Source organism: Triturus cristatus, chromosome 2_2 (assembly GCF_964204655.1).
Source record: "Triturus cristatus chromosome 2_2, aTriCri1.1, whole genome shotgun sequence".
NCBI lineage: Eukaryota > Metazoa > Chordata > Amphibia > Caudata > Salamandridae > Triturus > Triturus cristatus.
The window spans coordinates 486,453,086-486,468,669 of NC_140582.1; the positions used below are offsets into that span (position 1 = coordinate 486,453,086).

The following is a 15,584-nucleotide window of genomic DNA, read 5'->3' on the forward strand; positions in this document are numbered from 1 at the left end:
TTGTGTTGCCAGTCGTCGCTGCAGCACAAAGAGCTGGGTTCACCAAAGCTTTGTGTTTGCAGCTGTCATGGGAGACATATTCTCAGCAGAAACAGGCTTCTTTGTGGTCGCAAAGAGCCCAAACCATCAGGATTCTCCTTTTCTTGAAGAGGCGTGCCCACTGATGCCACCCAGGGGTCCGGAGCCTGGGGATGCACCACTTGGGAATAAGGGACTCACTCTAGCAGAGGCCAGCAGGTCTCGGGCAGGGACAGTTGAAGGTCCAGTTGCAGCAGGTCATCTGGGCAATTTCAGGGTGGCGTCTTGAGCTTGTTGTCCCTGTATCTCAGAGCAGAAGGTCAGCCTACTGACCCTTGGAGTCACTCAAGAAGCCTGGGATGTAGGGAGCAGGTTGAGTCTGAATTCTGAGAGAGCAGGAGAGGCCACAATAATGCAGTACCGTCCTACCAGGAACAAGGCCGGCCTCAAGCAGCAAGACATTCCTCTGGGGAACAAGGCAGGCCAAGGGCAGTGGGGCAGTCCTCTGGGGAACAAGGCAGTCCTTCCTCTTATAATGTTTGTAGGCCACGGAGTGTACAGAAGTGGTGTTCTGACAATCCAATATTTATACCTGGTGCCAGACTTTGAAGAGGAGTGGTTCTTTATACTACCTCCACATCTGGTTCTATAAAGTTCTTTCCTTTCCCTGTCAATCTTCCAAGATGCCTGGGGTAACAATACAACAAGTGTCAATTTCCTTTGTGTGTTCTGGAGGCAAAGCTCTTTGAGATGTTAGTGGGGCTGGCTACAGCGTCGCTCTGAATTCTTCTGCCAGGATGGCGCATCCTGTCCACACCTGACCCCCTTTGCCTCACTGCCTGTCAGGACACTAGCAAAAGGAACAAAGGGTTAGGACAGGAAATGCCAACTTTTTAAACGTTCACTAACTTGCAGGGGGTTGGGCCTATTTAATGTCAGCAAGACTAGTGCACTGCAATGCAAAAAGAACCAACAAACGCCAATGCTGACTCTGTTTTGACTTCACAATCATTTCAATTTGTGATCACACAACTTAATTATTGTGATCACTCTTTAATTATTCGTTGTACTATCAAATTACTAGACCATTTTGCATACAGCTTTCAATGGCAGAGGAAAAATATCTTCATGTAACAAATACAATGTCATATATTATATATCCCACATCAAATAAACTTCAACCATTGAGACAACACTGAATAAATATGCACAAAATGAAAACACCTGACAAAACATGTAACATTCAATGTATCAGTTCAGAATTTGAAACCAACCAAAGGGGCACAAGGTGAAATGCCCTTACTGAGCCTCTACTTTATTGGCTTATAACCTAGGGGTGTCAACTTAACCTTTCCTTTAGTTTAAGGCCTCACACTGGGATCTAACTATTCAATTTAATTCCACCCCCAGTTCCCTGTAAGCCTGCATTTTTCTTTAAAATAAACACACTATCTAGATGTCAAGCTGCCGACGAGTTTCGAACCCAGCATTGATTTTGGGTTCTCTTCAGGACCCAGAACTGTAGAAAAATCGGTCTCCTCTCAAATATTTTGGTAAAGGTGTTCGCAGTGCAGGGTATCTGCCTTATCTCAGTAATGAATTCCTTTCTGTCTCGATTTTCATAAAGACTAGAATGATCTGCATGCTCTGTGCCTTAACCCAACACAAAAATATCTCAAAAAGGAAAAAACCAGGGCAAGAAGAATTCTGTCACAGGACATTACTAAAACTCATTTTTTTACAGTTCAGTTAAGTGTATTTTTAAATGTAGGGTAAGAAATCCATTGCCCAACACCTCACCCCCACTTACCTAGCATGGCTGGCAAGGTAAAATAACAATATAAAGTGCGTAATACTAAATAAGGCAGACCTATTGGCTTTTCAAAAGGGTAAAAATACCAATTTGTAAAGTGGATTGGCTTTATCAAGGGGTCAACACATGTACATATATAAAGCAGACCTATTGGCTTTGTCAAAAAGTTACCAATAACTACAATCACATGTATATTTAATACATATTAGCTTCAAATTAATGTTTATAAAGTATTAAAAAACATTAAACATATCTTGGCATCTTTAAAACACATTTTTCAAGACACCAAGTGCGGCCTTTGAACCAACCAAAAGGCGTCCCTGTACTCCAGCTGAAGAGTATGCAGCACGGAGGGCTTTAAAATATGTGACAAGCTCTCCTGGGGTCATGGGATCAATGACTCTGAAGACTTATTGCTTTTTTTAATGTTGCTGGGGTGAGGGTTGGCTGCTGCACTCACCGCAGCCCACAACAACATTAAAAAAAATGGTTGGTGCCTCATGTAAATCATTTATCATTCATTTTTGGCATCTTTTTATTTAAAGTTGTCCACCTGTGGCACCCACCACATTTTTCCATGCTGGGGGACGCAGGGGTGCCCTGAGGACCCTGAAGACCTCTCCAGCTCCCCTATCATCACTCATACTGGGTGCTAGCGGGAGCTGGCATTTGTTTGCAAAGTGGGTGCTCCAGTGTACACCTGGGGCACCTACAGCCTCTAAGTCATTGAGGGCTGCAGGCGGAGCACCAGTGCCCTCACAGCACCGGCTGGCTCCCCAGTCAGGATCCATTGTGTTTCTTGTGAAAACTGGCTGTTTCTTTGCTCCCATCTGGTCAGGGACAGCTTCTTTTTCTGCTCTTGCTCGAGCAGGTGCAAAGTTGTGTTTCCTGCCCAGGAAAGTGTAGACAGGGAATGCCTGCACTCTCTCAGCCACCAAACAGTGGTGTTCCAGGGTATGGGGTCCCTGGAACACTGGTCACATAGGGCCCTGGGGGGATGTGGTCCTGGAGCCTCTAAGAATCTAGAGAAGGGGGCTGCATACCTCCCTCCAGATTATAACTAAGGCAGCCCCAGGGTCCTAAAAAAGGGTCAGGGCAGGAGGCATCATACGACCACTCACCATTAAAAAAAACGGTCAACCCCCAGGCCCTCATCCACTCGGGGGGCTCAGTTTGAAAACCGTCAGGAAACTGTCATGGTTTTTTTCTCTGCGGATCCATGGTGGCCCCGGAAGAAATAAATCTAAGCACAAGGCCCCCCTTAGCACATACTTTGAGGTCCAAGAGAAAGGGGGAGGAACTGAACAGAAGGGGAAAAGCTCTTTCAGGACCTATATAATTTTAGTTTGAGACTATAATAAGTTCTCACCTGCCATCATCAAAAAGATATAATTAAGCAAAAAGAAACATGTATTTATTAACAAATTTTATTTATATTTTTTTGAATTTTATCCATATTCATTAAAAAATTTTTACTATTACTATCATTGCTTATTCACATATATATTCTCATTGAGCAATTTACAAAAACCACCCTAACACATGATCCCGTGGCTAATTATATAAAAATACAAATCATACTCTCACTCATACATCAGTCATACTCATATTAAAATATAGCACTGATCATTTGGTTGTTTGACATAGTCTCCAGGACAGATAACAACAAAACAGTTATATCAGGTATTGTCGAGTCTCTGGGGACCTCTCCTTTAGATGAAAAGGGGCCTACGCGCGTTTCGGTGACAAGACACCTTCCTCAGGGCCACCAACAGGAGGGGCAACAAGCCCTAAATGATGTAGGGGGATCTGTAGGGGGGTAGATATAATAATTTTAGAAAAGGCAGGTAATATATTTTGTAACAATATTTCTTAAGACTTCATACTATTGTTCAGGTTTAAGTATCAGTCATCAATGTTAACAATCACCAGCAATTAATAGATCTATATATATGTAGCATACATCTTTAGAGTGGATAGAAGAATGACCCCTTCACCAAAAACGTGATTAAAAAGTTTTTTCAGTGGTAGTTGGAAAAGAGAAAAAGATTAGCAGTCAGAAGAATACCTTAATAGTCTGATTTCAAAAAAGTGCTTTGGCAAAACCAATGGTACTCGGTTATTGTTTTTCGGTGCTTCTGCGTCTGTGTTTAAGAAAATGATTGTAGTTGGTGTTCTGACTTACTCTGGGTAATGACAGTGTTATACAAACTCTACATACACGGAAAGTACTCACCTTTCGGTATATGCTCTTGATTTCCCTGTTGTAGAAAGCATTTGGAGGTGCAAATAAATTGCTTTTAAATTGCTATCACCTCTATCTTTGCACAGCGTCCAAGATGTAGATATGATCAAATGCGTTCTATAGAAAATATCAGAAAGTAGAACGAAATTGATTACACCATATTGATGGTCGGTCTAGGGTCTAGCTTAGTAGTACCGCATTTGCGCAAATATGTCTGATTTCTTACCTTTAAAGGAGTTTCACGCATCCCAAAAAAAGGAGGAAATTTCTAATGGGTCCTTACGGTGTAAGTTGCTGTGCTGTGCGATCGGTTTACTCGTAATCGTGATGTCTCTAAAGAGAAGACATATATGTTTGTGCCTTATTAGACTCTATAGTTGTTTTCGGAAATGCTTCTAAGTAAAGAACACTTCCCCAGTCCTTTCTTTTCTAGTTGTAAGGCAATTGAGTCTTATGTTTAAATTTGTGCTGCTAGCGGTCAACTTCTACGCATATTCTAGAACTTACTGCCACTGTAGGTACAGATCTTTACAAGCGGAGCCACTTTTTCTTATTAAAAGTACTCGAGTTTTGGCAAATAAATGCGATCTAATATCGACGAAACCTCCGCGTTTAACTATGGTAATAATTACCGGCACGACAGCCAACCTACAAGCTAATCAGTCTGAATGACGAAGTGTATCCTCGAGCTTACCTGGCTTCCGCAGAGTATGCTCCTCACTAGTACGTCTATTTCCGAAGAGCGATCAGCGTTTGTGATAATGACACCGGTTTTAAACGGACTGCTCGGCGGATGATTGGTCGAACACAGAGTCACATGGGCTTTACGTTAAGAGCTCGGGGTGATTGGTCCATTAGTTAGTCACGTGGTATGTTGCGCGATCACCGCATCTATGCCGGCAATTTGATATACAGACTACTCTATCATCGCGGCCATTTCTTGCTATGTAAATAGCTGTAAAATAGCTGCTATTAGCGAATGTATTCATTGTATAGTCCTCAGAGATATAAAATAACAAAAGTCCCGTTTTTATGAACATATGTATGTCAGCCAAATAGATGATATTAGCTGGTAAGACATTTCATATTCACTCAGTTAGAATATAGGTGATCACATCAGTTTTAAGCGGAATGCTCGAAGTGTTCGACAGTTTAAGTGGTCATACGGTTTGTTACGTGGTCACAACATAGTTAGTGAAAATCTGATACATAACGCCATCTATCACCGCAGCCATTTTGTAGTATGTAAATAACTATGGGTTGGCTGCATCATCTATTAGCAAGTATATAGTCTTCTCAGAGTCGAATAACGAGAGTCCCGTTTTTTTGGGCATATATATGTGCCAGCCAAACAGATAAGATTGCTTGGTAAGACATTTCCTATTTGCTAAATAAAGAAATAAATGTTAGCGCAACACAAGCTTTGCACTTATTAGGTAAAGGGAAGGTGTCTCAGTATCAATGTGTCGCTCCTCACTTAGGCCTTATATATAAACGACCACATACAAGTGTGATCATCATACTATATTGATCATCCGCTAAGACACCAATGGACTATTCAACGTGTTTGTAAGATTAGAATTAATACAAACAGCGTGAGTAAAAATTAAGCTCGTGACCCAGCCAAATATGGCTAAAATTCATGTTAGGTAACTAGCTATATAATTTCCTCATTGAGCCCATGTCGTACTGTATCGAAGTAGAAAATCCAAAAGGATTCTCGTTCTTTCCTTATCTTCTCTGTGTCTCGTCCCAATTTTGGAGTAATCTTCTCTAATATCAGCCACTGCAGGTCAGTCTCAGAGTGATGTTGATCTAGAAAATGATTAACCATTGGGGCTTGTCTTTTCCCCAATTTGATTGCAGATTTGTGTTCAGATAGTCTTATTCTGAACTCACGGCTTGTTTCTCCTATATAACCTAGTCCACACGGGCACAATATCATGTAGACTAGGTTATTGCTTCTGCAATTAGTGTGGCTTTTCAACTTAGCTGTTTTAGAGCCATAGTTGCAGATTTGGGTGGTAATCGCTGAGGGACAAGCATGGCAATTACCACATCTGTGGTTGCCTAAGATGGGAGGGAGTCCATCAATAGTCGTTTGCTGTCCTTGTCGTCGTCGTGGTCTACTGTGGACCAATTTGTCTCTAAGATTTGTATTTCTTCTGAACGCTACGATGGGGGGAGCTAGAGCACTGTTATCATCGCAGACATTCAGTATCTTCCAATTCCTATGTAGCACCTTTTGGATCTTGTTGTTCAAACTGGAATGGTTAATTACGCAGACAATTTTGTCCAAAGCTGGTTTTTGTCTGCCAGAGATTAGGGCGTCTCTATTATAGTATTTAGCACGCTTCATTGAGTGCCTCACTAATCGTCTGGGATATCCTCTAGCGAGGAGTCTTTTTTTGGAGTTCTTCTGCATGCATGTTGAACTCGCTTATATTGGTGCAATTACGCCTAATCCTTAAAAATTCTCCAAAGGGAATGGAGTCCTTTTGACAGCTGGGATGGAAGCTGCTATGTTCTAGAATTGTATTTTTCGCAGTTGGTTTTCTGAAGAGGCTAACTGCAATTTTGCCTCCACAGTCCATGATCCAAATGTCTAGGAACTCCACTTTTTCTGTGGAGTATTTAGCTGTAAATTTAAGGTTGACGTCGCTAAGATTCAGCCACTCAATATATTCTAGAAGATTTTGTTCATTTCCTGTCCAGATGAAAAAGATATCATCTATAAATCTATGCCATACCTGTATATTCTCGTAAAAAGGGGCTACTTCATTAAAAATGTGCTTAAGTTCGAATTCGCCCATATAGATATTCGCTACACTTGGGGCACATGAAGCTCCCATGCTGGTGCCTTTGATCTGGTGGTACAGTGCCTCTCCAAATTCAAAAAAGTTATTATGGAGTACTATATCCAGGCATTCCAGTATGAATCCGTTTGGTCTATCACCCGGAGTTCTAGTAAGGAGCGCTGCCACCGCTTCTAGAGCCAGATCCTGGGGAATGTTTGTATAAAGGGACTCAATATCTAGTGTGACCAGATATTGGGTCTCTTTATTAAACGGTAAGTGCTCTATGGTCGTAATCATGTGTCCTGTGTCTTTGATATAAGAGGTATACAGTTTGGTAAGTGGACAAAGGAAAGTATCTACATATTTTGAAAGAGGCTCTGTGCAGGAATTGATGGAAGAGACAATAGGTCTCATAGGGGGATTGTCTGCATCTTTATGCGTCTTAGGTACTCCATACAGAGCAGGGACAACTGTATGTGTCTGATTTAGGAAATCCAGCTCTTTTTGACATATGTAGCCGTCTCTGAATGCTTTGATAGTGCAATTTTCAATGCGTTTTTTAAGTTCTGGTAGGACAGATCTATTAGCCTTACAATAATGATCTGAAATCGATAACATTGATTTCATTTTATCATTATAGATATCACTATCCATGACAACTATACCTCCTGCTTTGTCGCAGGGTTTGATCGTAATGGAGTCATTGTTCTGTAAATTGTTAAGGGCAATTTTCTCAGAGACCGTTAAGTTGGAATGGGTGGATGGAATATACTTGAGAATTCTTTCAATTTCTTTAAGGACTGATTTTTCGAAGATTGTAACTTCAGGACCCACCATATCTAAAGATGGAGTAAATTTTGACGGTGGTTTACAGCCTGAGTAATTCATTTCTGATTCTGATGGCACTACCTCCATCATATATTTTTTCAGTCTAACTTTCCGAAAGAAAGAAAAAAGGTCTCTATGTAGTTTGAATATGTCCGGTTGGGCACTTGGTACAAATGACAAGCCTTTACTCAGGATATTAATCTCATCCGAAGATAGCAGATGTTTAGACAGATTAAAGATGGGAATGTTGTCATGTGGTTTGACTTCTTTGTTTATGACTTCCAATATTGATGGTTCCGTGTCCTCATATATTGCTGCGGATGTGCTTGCTCTGTTTGAGGATAGTGATTCCTTTCTGATCTCTGGAATCTGACTCGTCCTCTGCCTCTCCCTGACCGTAAAAAAGGCGACTGACCCTGTTGATATGGGTAGCGAGGTTGTCCTGAGAGTTGTCTATAATTTGGCTCGCTTGTACTAGGACCCTTAGGATCTGAGTCCGATGAATTGGTATCAGAGAAGTTCACAATTTTTGGACGTCTAGAATTTTGTGGATTATATACCCCATAGTCTACTGACTCACCTTGATAGAATGTACTCTGCAAGTAGGGATAAGCCTTTTCTTGAGTGAACCAGCGAAGATCTTTCTTCAACTTATCTGTCTTTTTCTTAATGAGATAGTCCTCGAATTCTAAGAGTTCCTGATTGATCTTACCTAGTTTGTCTTTTGCTTCTTCTACACTGTTGTTTTTTTTAAGCTTTTCCTCAAGTTCTAAGATCTCCTGATTGAGTGTCTGAATCATCTCCTTAACTGTTTCAATAATGAGGATCATCCAGTCCCTGGAGCATCGGTTGGCAATGTGTGACCAACGCTCCAGGAACTGGCGTACCTCAACAAATAGAGCTGGCACATTTCTTACTCTCAGACCTGAGGGAATTGCTCCAGCTTTTAAGTACTCTAACATAAAATGAGCGTGTGATTCCATTCTTTTGGCTTTTTTGCGTAAATTTTGCAATTTCATCCACTCACTGTTATCACCTATCTTGTCTCTTGTATCTCCATTGGTGCCTGTTATTTGTCCAATGAGGGTGGAAAAAAGTTCATCAGAGAAACCGAATGTTTTAAACCCATCCATGATGTAGTGCTGAAAACACCCGTGAGTAAAGTCTAAAGAAACAACAGGGAGGAGAAAAGGGAAAATGTTATATTGGCTCTTAAAAGTTCAGAAGTTCAACACATAACCAACTAAAGATATACAGCTACAAATACTCACTGCTGGGAGAATTACGAGTATGAAGTCAAAGAACCAGAATTGGTATATAAACCTTCGGTAAAGACCGAGGAAGAAATAAATCTAAGCACAAGGCCCCCCTTAGCACATACTTTGAGGTCCAAGAGAAAGGGGGAGGAACTGAACAGAAGGGGAAAAGCTCTTTCAGGACCTATATAATTTTAGTTTGAGACTATAATAAGTTCTCACCTGCCATCATCAAAAAGATATAATTAAGCAAAAAGAAACATGTATTTATTAACAAATTTTATTTATATTTTTTTGAATTTTATCCATATTCATTAAAAAAATTTTACTATTACTATCATTGCTTATTCACATATATATTCTCATTGAGCAATTTACAAAAACCACCCTAACACATGATCCCGTGGCTAATTATATAAAAATACAAATCATACTCTCACTCATATTAAAATATAGCACTGATCATTTGGTTGTTTGACATAGTCTCCAGGACAGATAACAACAAAACAGTTATATCAGGTATTGTCGAGTCTCTGGGGACCTCTCCTTTAGATGAAAAGGGGCCTACGCGCGTTTCGGTGACAAGACACCTTCCTCAGGGCCACCAACAGGAGGGGCAACAAGCCCTACATGATATTGTGCCCGTGTGGACTAGGTTATATAGGAGAAACAAGCCGTGAGTTCAGAATAAGACTATCTGAACACAAATCTGCAATCAAATTGGGGAAAAGACAAGCCCCAATGGTTAATCATTTTCTAGATCAACATCACTCTGAGACTGACCTGCAGTGGCTGATATTAGAGAAGATTACTCCAAAATTGGGACGAGACACAGAGAAGATAAGGAAAGAACGAGAATCCTTTTGGATTTTCTACTTCGATACAGTACGACATGGGCTCAATGAGGAAATTATATGGCTAGTTACCTAACATGAATTTTAGCCATATTTGGCTGGGTCACGAGCTTAATTTTTACTCACGCTGTTTGTATTAATTCTAATCTTACAAACACGTTGAATAGTCCATTGGTGTCTTAGCGGATGATCAATATAGTATGATGATCACACTTGTATGTGGTCGTTTATATATAAGGCCTAAGTGAGGAGCGACACATTGATACTGAGACACCTTCCCTTTACCTAATAAGTGCAAAGCTTGTGTTGCGCTAACATTTATTTCTTTATTTAGCAAATAGGAAATGTCTTACCAAGCAATCTTATCTGTTTGGCTGGCACATATATATGCCCAAAAAAACGGGACTCTCGTTATTCGACTCTGAGAAGACTATATACTTGCTAATAGATGATGCAGCCAACCCATAGTTATTTACATACTACAAAATGGCTGCGGTGATAGATGGCGTTATGTATCAGATTTTCACTAACTATGTTGTGACCACGTAACAAACCGTATGACCACTTAAACTGTCGAACACTTCGAGCATTCCGCTTAAAACTGATGTGATCACCTATATTCTAACTGAGTGAATATGAAATGTCTTACCAGCTAATATCATCTATTTGGCTGACATACATATGTTCATAAAAACGGGACTTTTGTTATTTTATATCTCTGAGGACTATACAATGAATACATTCGCTAATAGCAGCTATTTTACAGCTATTTACATAGCAAGAAATGGCCGCGATGATAGAGTAGTCTGTATATCAAATTGCCGGCATAGATGCGGTGATCGCGCAACATACCACGTGACTAACTAATGGACCAATCACCCCGAGCTCTTAACGTAAAGCCCATGTGACTCTGTGTTCGACCAATCATCCGCCGAGCAGTCCGTTTAAAACCGGTGTCATTATCACAAACGCTGATCGCTCTTCGGAAATAGACGTACTAGTGAGGAGCATACTCTGCGGAAGCCAGGTAAGCTCGAGGATACACTTCGTCATTCAGACTGATTAGCTTGTAGGTTGGCTGTCGTGCCGGTAATTATTACCATAGTTAAACGCGGAGGTTTCGTCGATATTAGATCGCATTTATTTGCCAAAACTCGAGTACTTTTAATAAGAAAAAGTGGCTCCGCTTGTAAAGATCTGTACCTACAGTGGCAGTAAGTTCTAGAATATGCGTAGAAGTTGACCGCTAGCAGCACAAATTTAAACATAAGACTCAATTGCCTTACAACTAGAAAAGAAAGGACTGGGGAAGTGTTCTTTACTTAGAAGCATTTCCGAAAACAACTATAGAGTCTAATAAGGCACAAACATATATGTCTTCTCTTTAGAGACATCACGATTACGAGTAAACCGATCGCACAGCACAGCAACTTACACCGTAAGGACCCATTAGAAATTTCCTCCTTTTTTTGGGATGCGTGAAACTCCTTTAAAGGTAAGAAATCAGACATATTTGCGCAAATGCGGTACTACTAAGCTAGACCCTAGACCGACCATCAATATGGTGTAATCAATTTCGTTCTACTTTCTGATATTTTCTATAGAACGCATTTGATCATATCTACATCTTGGACGCTGTGCAAAGATAGAGGTGATAGCAATTTAAAAGCAATTTATTTGCACCTCCAAATGCTTTCTACAACAGGGAAATCAAGAGCATATACCGAAAGGTGAGTACTTTCCGTGTATGTAGGGTTTGTATAACACTGTCATTACCCAGAGTAAGTCAGAACACCAACTACAATCATTTTCTTAAACACAGACGCAGAAGCACCGAAAAACAATAACCGAGTACCATTGGTTTTGCCAAAGCACTTTTTTGAAATCAGACTATTAAGGTATTCTTCTGACTGCTAATCTTTTTCTCTTTTCCAACTACCACTGAAAAAACTTTTTAATCACGTTTTTGGTGAAGGGGTCATTCTTCTATCCACTCTAAAGATGTATGCTACATATATATAGATCTATTAATTGCTGGTGATTGTTAACATTGATGACTGATACTTAAACCTGAACAATAGTATGAAGTCTTAAGAAATATTGTTACAAAATATATTACCTGCCTTTTCTAAAATTATTATATCTACCCCCCTACAGATCCCCCTACATCATTTAGGGCTTGTTGCCCCTCCTGTTGGTGGCCCTGAGGAAGGTGTCTTGTCACCGAAATGCGCGTAGGCCCCTTTTCATCTAAAGGAGAGGTCCCCAGAGACTCGACAATACCTGATATAACTGTTTTGTTGTTATCTGTCCTGGAGACTATGTCAAACAACCAAATGATCAGTGCTATATTTTAATATGAGTATGACTGATGTATGAGTGAGAGTATGATTTGTATTTTTATATAATTAGCCACGGGATCATGTGTTAGGGTGGTTTTTGTAAATTGCTCAATGAGAATATATATGTGAATAAGCAATGATAGTAATAGTAAAATTTTTTTAATGAATATGGATAAAATTCAAAAAAATATAAATAAAATTTGTTAATAAATACATGTTTCTTTTTGCTTAATTATATCTTTTTGATGATGGCAGGTGAGAACTTATTATAGTCTCAAACTAAAATTATATAGGTCCTGAAAGAGCTTTTCCCCTTCCGATCCATGGTGGCCCCTGCATCAAGGCTTAAGGAGTGCAGGGTATCCCTACCATGCCCCTCTATGTTTTTGTTTTAATTTATGACAGGAGACTAAGGGGGACATTGCGATGGGGACAGACTTCAGTCCGTCCGCCATCGTATCTTATTTGGGACCGCCTGCCTACAAGGCGGCAGTCCCACAGGGCAAATTACTATGCGACCGCCACCGTGGCGGTCGCATTGCCCATATTTTGTATTGCAGCGGGTGCTGTGCTCTACAGAACCCGCCGCAAGACCAAACAGTCACCTCACAAATATCTCTGCACTATGTGGCAGGCACCATGTGGTCCGTTTCCACCTCCCATTTTGCAGAGGGTTGACCGCCACAGTAAGACCGGCAGAAAGGGATATTGTAATCCTTATAGTGGGTCCTGACGGGCACCGCCGCCATTCTGGGACTACAGGGAGATCTGACAGGCAGTCAGATACAGACCACCTGTCGGGACCGTGGCGGTCTGAGTTAACGACCGCCATCCGTCCAAAGCCATTATAATATTGCAGATGGAGATCCCTGTTCTGAAGGCGGGGGGACCGCCACCGACAGCCTGTCGGTGGCGGTCTCCCAGCCATCATAATCAGACCCTAAATCCCAGAGCCCTAAAACGGCTGCAGCGACATCTTTGTGGATGTGCTGGCCGCCAATCAGATCATATCTTTTGATCTGTTGGAGCCATGGTTTCTCTTCAGTGTGAAATATACAATTACATTTGAACCTTAATTTCTACAAAACTAATGAAAGGATTCATCCAAGTCATAAAAAGCATACTTTCTACATAAAGATCTAACTTCCTGCCAAATTCTGTTCAGCAGTTTTGGCTCTAGTTCTGTCAAATTTTCCTTTTTTTCGGCCCTTGCTTGAAGAAGGAGTTGAGACTTTTGGTTTGGGAAGTTTTGTGAAGATTAATCAAATGGTGCCAAAGTTATTAGTCAACCAAAAAATCAATTTTCTATGGAAACATGGTCCTAACTATATCTACCTAGTGGCGACCTGAAATTACCTAGGTGACACGTAAAGCTTTATAGGGGTCCTAAATAAATGTGTGTATATAAAATTGGATCTCTAACTCAGCTGATACCTGCCTCTCCCCCCTTTTACCCAGAAGGTGAAACATCATCGCCCTCCTGCCCCTTGGTTTTCACAAAACCTTAAAATAGAAAAAAGTAAATGTAAAGTGCTGGAAAGGCGTTGGAGGAAGGATTATGCATCAGAGTCAAAAACTACTTACAACAGGCAATTAGAAATGATCACTCCCTCTGCAATGCTGCCCAGGCGGACTACATGAGCTCCACTATCAATAACGCCCACAATTGTCAAAAAATCCTTTTTAAATTGGTGAAGGTACTTTCCAGCGCAGGAAATCAAGTTCCCCCTCCGATTCTTACGGAATCACTATGTGAGGACCTTGCACTGTTTTTTTTAAACAAAGTAGAGAAAATTTACTCTGTTTTAAATACCACACACGCGACTATCACACAGCTACTTTCCACTGCACCCCCACCATCTAAGTCCGACCTTCAGCTGAAGGTTAAACAGGTAAATTGCTTGAGCAAATTAGAGCATTGGCTTCCACTTGATATCACCTCTCTTAGTCAGATTTTAGGTAGCCTGAAATCTGGTTCTCCTTTAGACCCGCTTCCTGTCGCCGTGTTACAGAAAATTGAGTCACCTGCCATGAGGATGATCATGGGGCTATTGAATGCTTCTCTGCAGGAAGCAGTGATTCCACCTGAGTGGAAACACGCTATGATTCTTCCACAGTTGAAGAAAGCAAATGCTGATCCAACACAGCCATCCAACTTCCGTCCCATCTCTTTGCTTCCAATTTTTTCTAAAATTCTGGAAAAATATGTGAACCAGCAATTAACTCAGTTTGTTGAGTCCCATGAGCTCCTACATCCCTCTCAGTCAGGCTTTCGGAAAGGCTTTTCAACGGAAACCACGCTACTGTGAGTCACTGAGCTGCTGCGCAGTTGTTTAGATGCAGGGGACACTGTGGCACTCATATTATTAGATTTGAGTGCCGCTTTTGACACGGTATCTCACACTGTGCTATTGCATGCATTACGATCCATTGGTGTGGTTGGGCCTGCCCTGAAATGACAGGAGGATTTCTTGGAGGATCGTATGTATCAGGTCTTCTCCTCAGCCACAACATCTAAAATCCATACGCCCCCCTATGGGGTACCTCAGGGCTCTATCCTTAGCCATTTATTATTTAATATCTATGTGAAACCTCTGGCTGACATCGCTACCGAGGCAGGGTTGGCGATCTTTTCCAATGCTGACGACACCCAAATAATCTTCTCCCTTTCTGCTGAAGGAGCGTCTAAGCCCTCATCCCTTCAAACAGGGCTGTGCAAAATTGCATGGTGGATGCAAGCCAATTCACTAAAACTTAACAGGGAGAAGACTGAGGTGCTGATACTGGGGAAGAATAAAGAGCTATGGGGTCCCCAACACTGGCCATCTGAATTGGGTGCCCTTCCTCAGCCCGCCCAACAAGCCTGTGATCTAGGTTTCATCATGGATGATCGGCTTTCTATGAAACATCAGGCGGTATCGGTGGCTGCAACCTGCTTTGGCATCCCTAAATGACTCAGGAAAATGTTGTGGATGCTGCCAGTCTCTACTCAAAGAACTGTAATCCAGGCTCTTGTCATCTCAAGCTTGGACTATGGCAACATCCTCTTTCAGGGAGCCAATAAGGATGTTATACATAAATTACAGGTTGTACAAAATGCTGCAGCCCGCCTACTCTGCCACATTCTGAAATCTGACCCCATTGCTAGCTCTTTACGTGAACTTCACTGGCTCAAGGTTGAAAACCACATCAAATTTAAGGCTTTAACCTACATGTTCAAAATCAAAACCGGCAAGACCCCCGAATACTTAACACTATTGTCCATCAATATGCCCCATCACGCTCTCTCTGCTCATCCACACAATTGAGATTCATGGTGCCTAGGCATAGATTGTCTCGTATAGGCAGCAGATCCTTCTCCTGCCTGAGCCCTACCCTGTGGAACTCCCTTCCTCTGTCGTTAAAGCAAGAGACTACTTTTGTCCACTTT

General features: G+C 41.3%; 1 protein-coding gene across 2 annotated transcripts in view; it reads left to right on the forward strand.

Annotated features, from left to right (window-relative positions):
* Nucleotides 1–15,584, forward strand: part of INPP4B (inositol polyphosphate-4-phosphatase type II B) — a 2,419,090-nt gene that overhangs the window by 638,136 nt on the left and 1,765,370 nt on the right. The gene's annotated exons all lie outside the window — the stretch shown is intronic.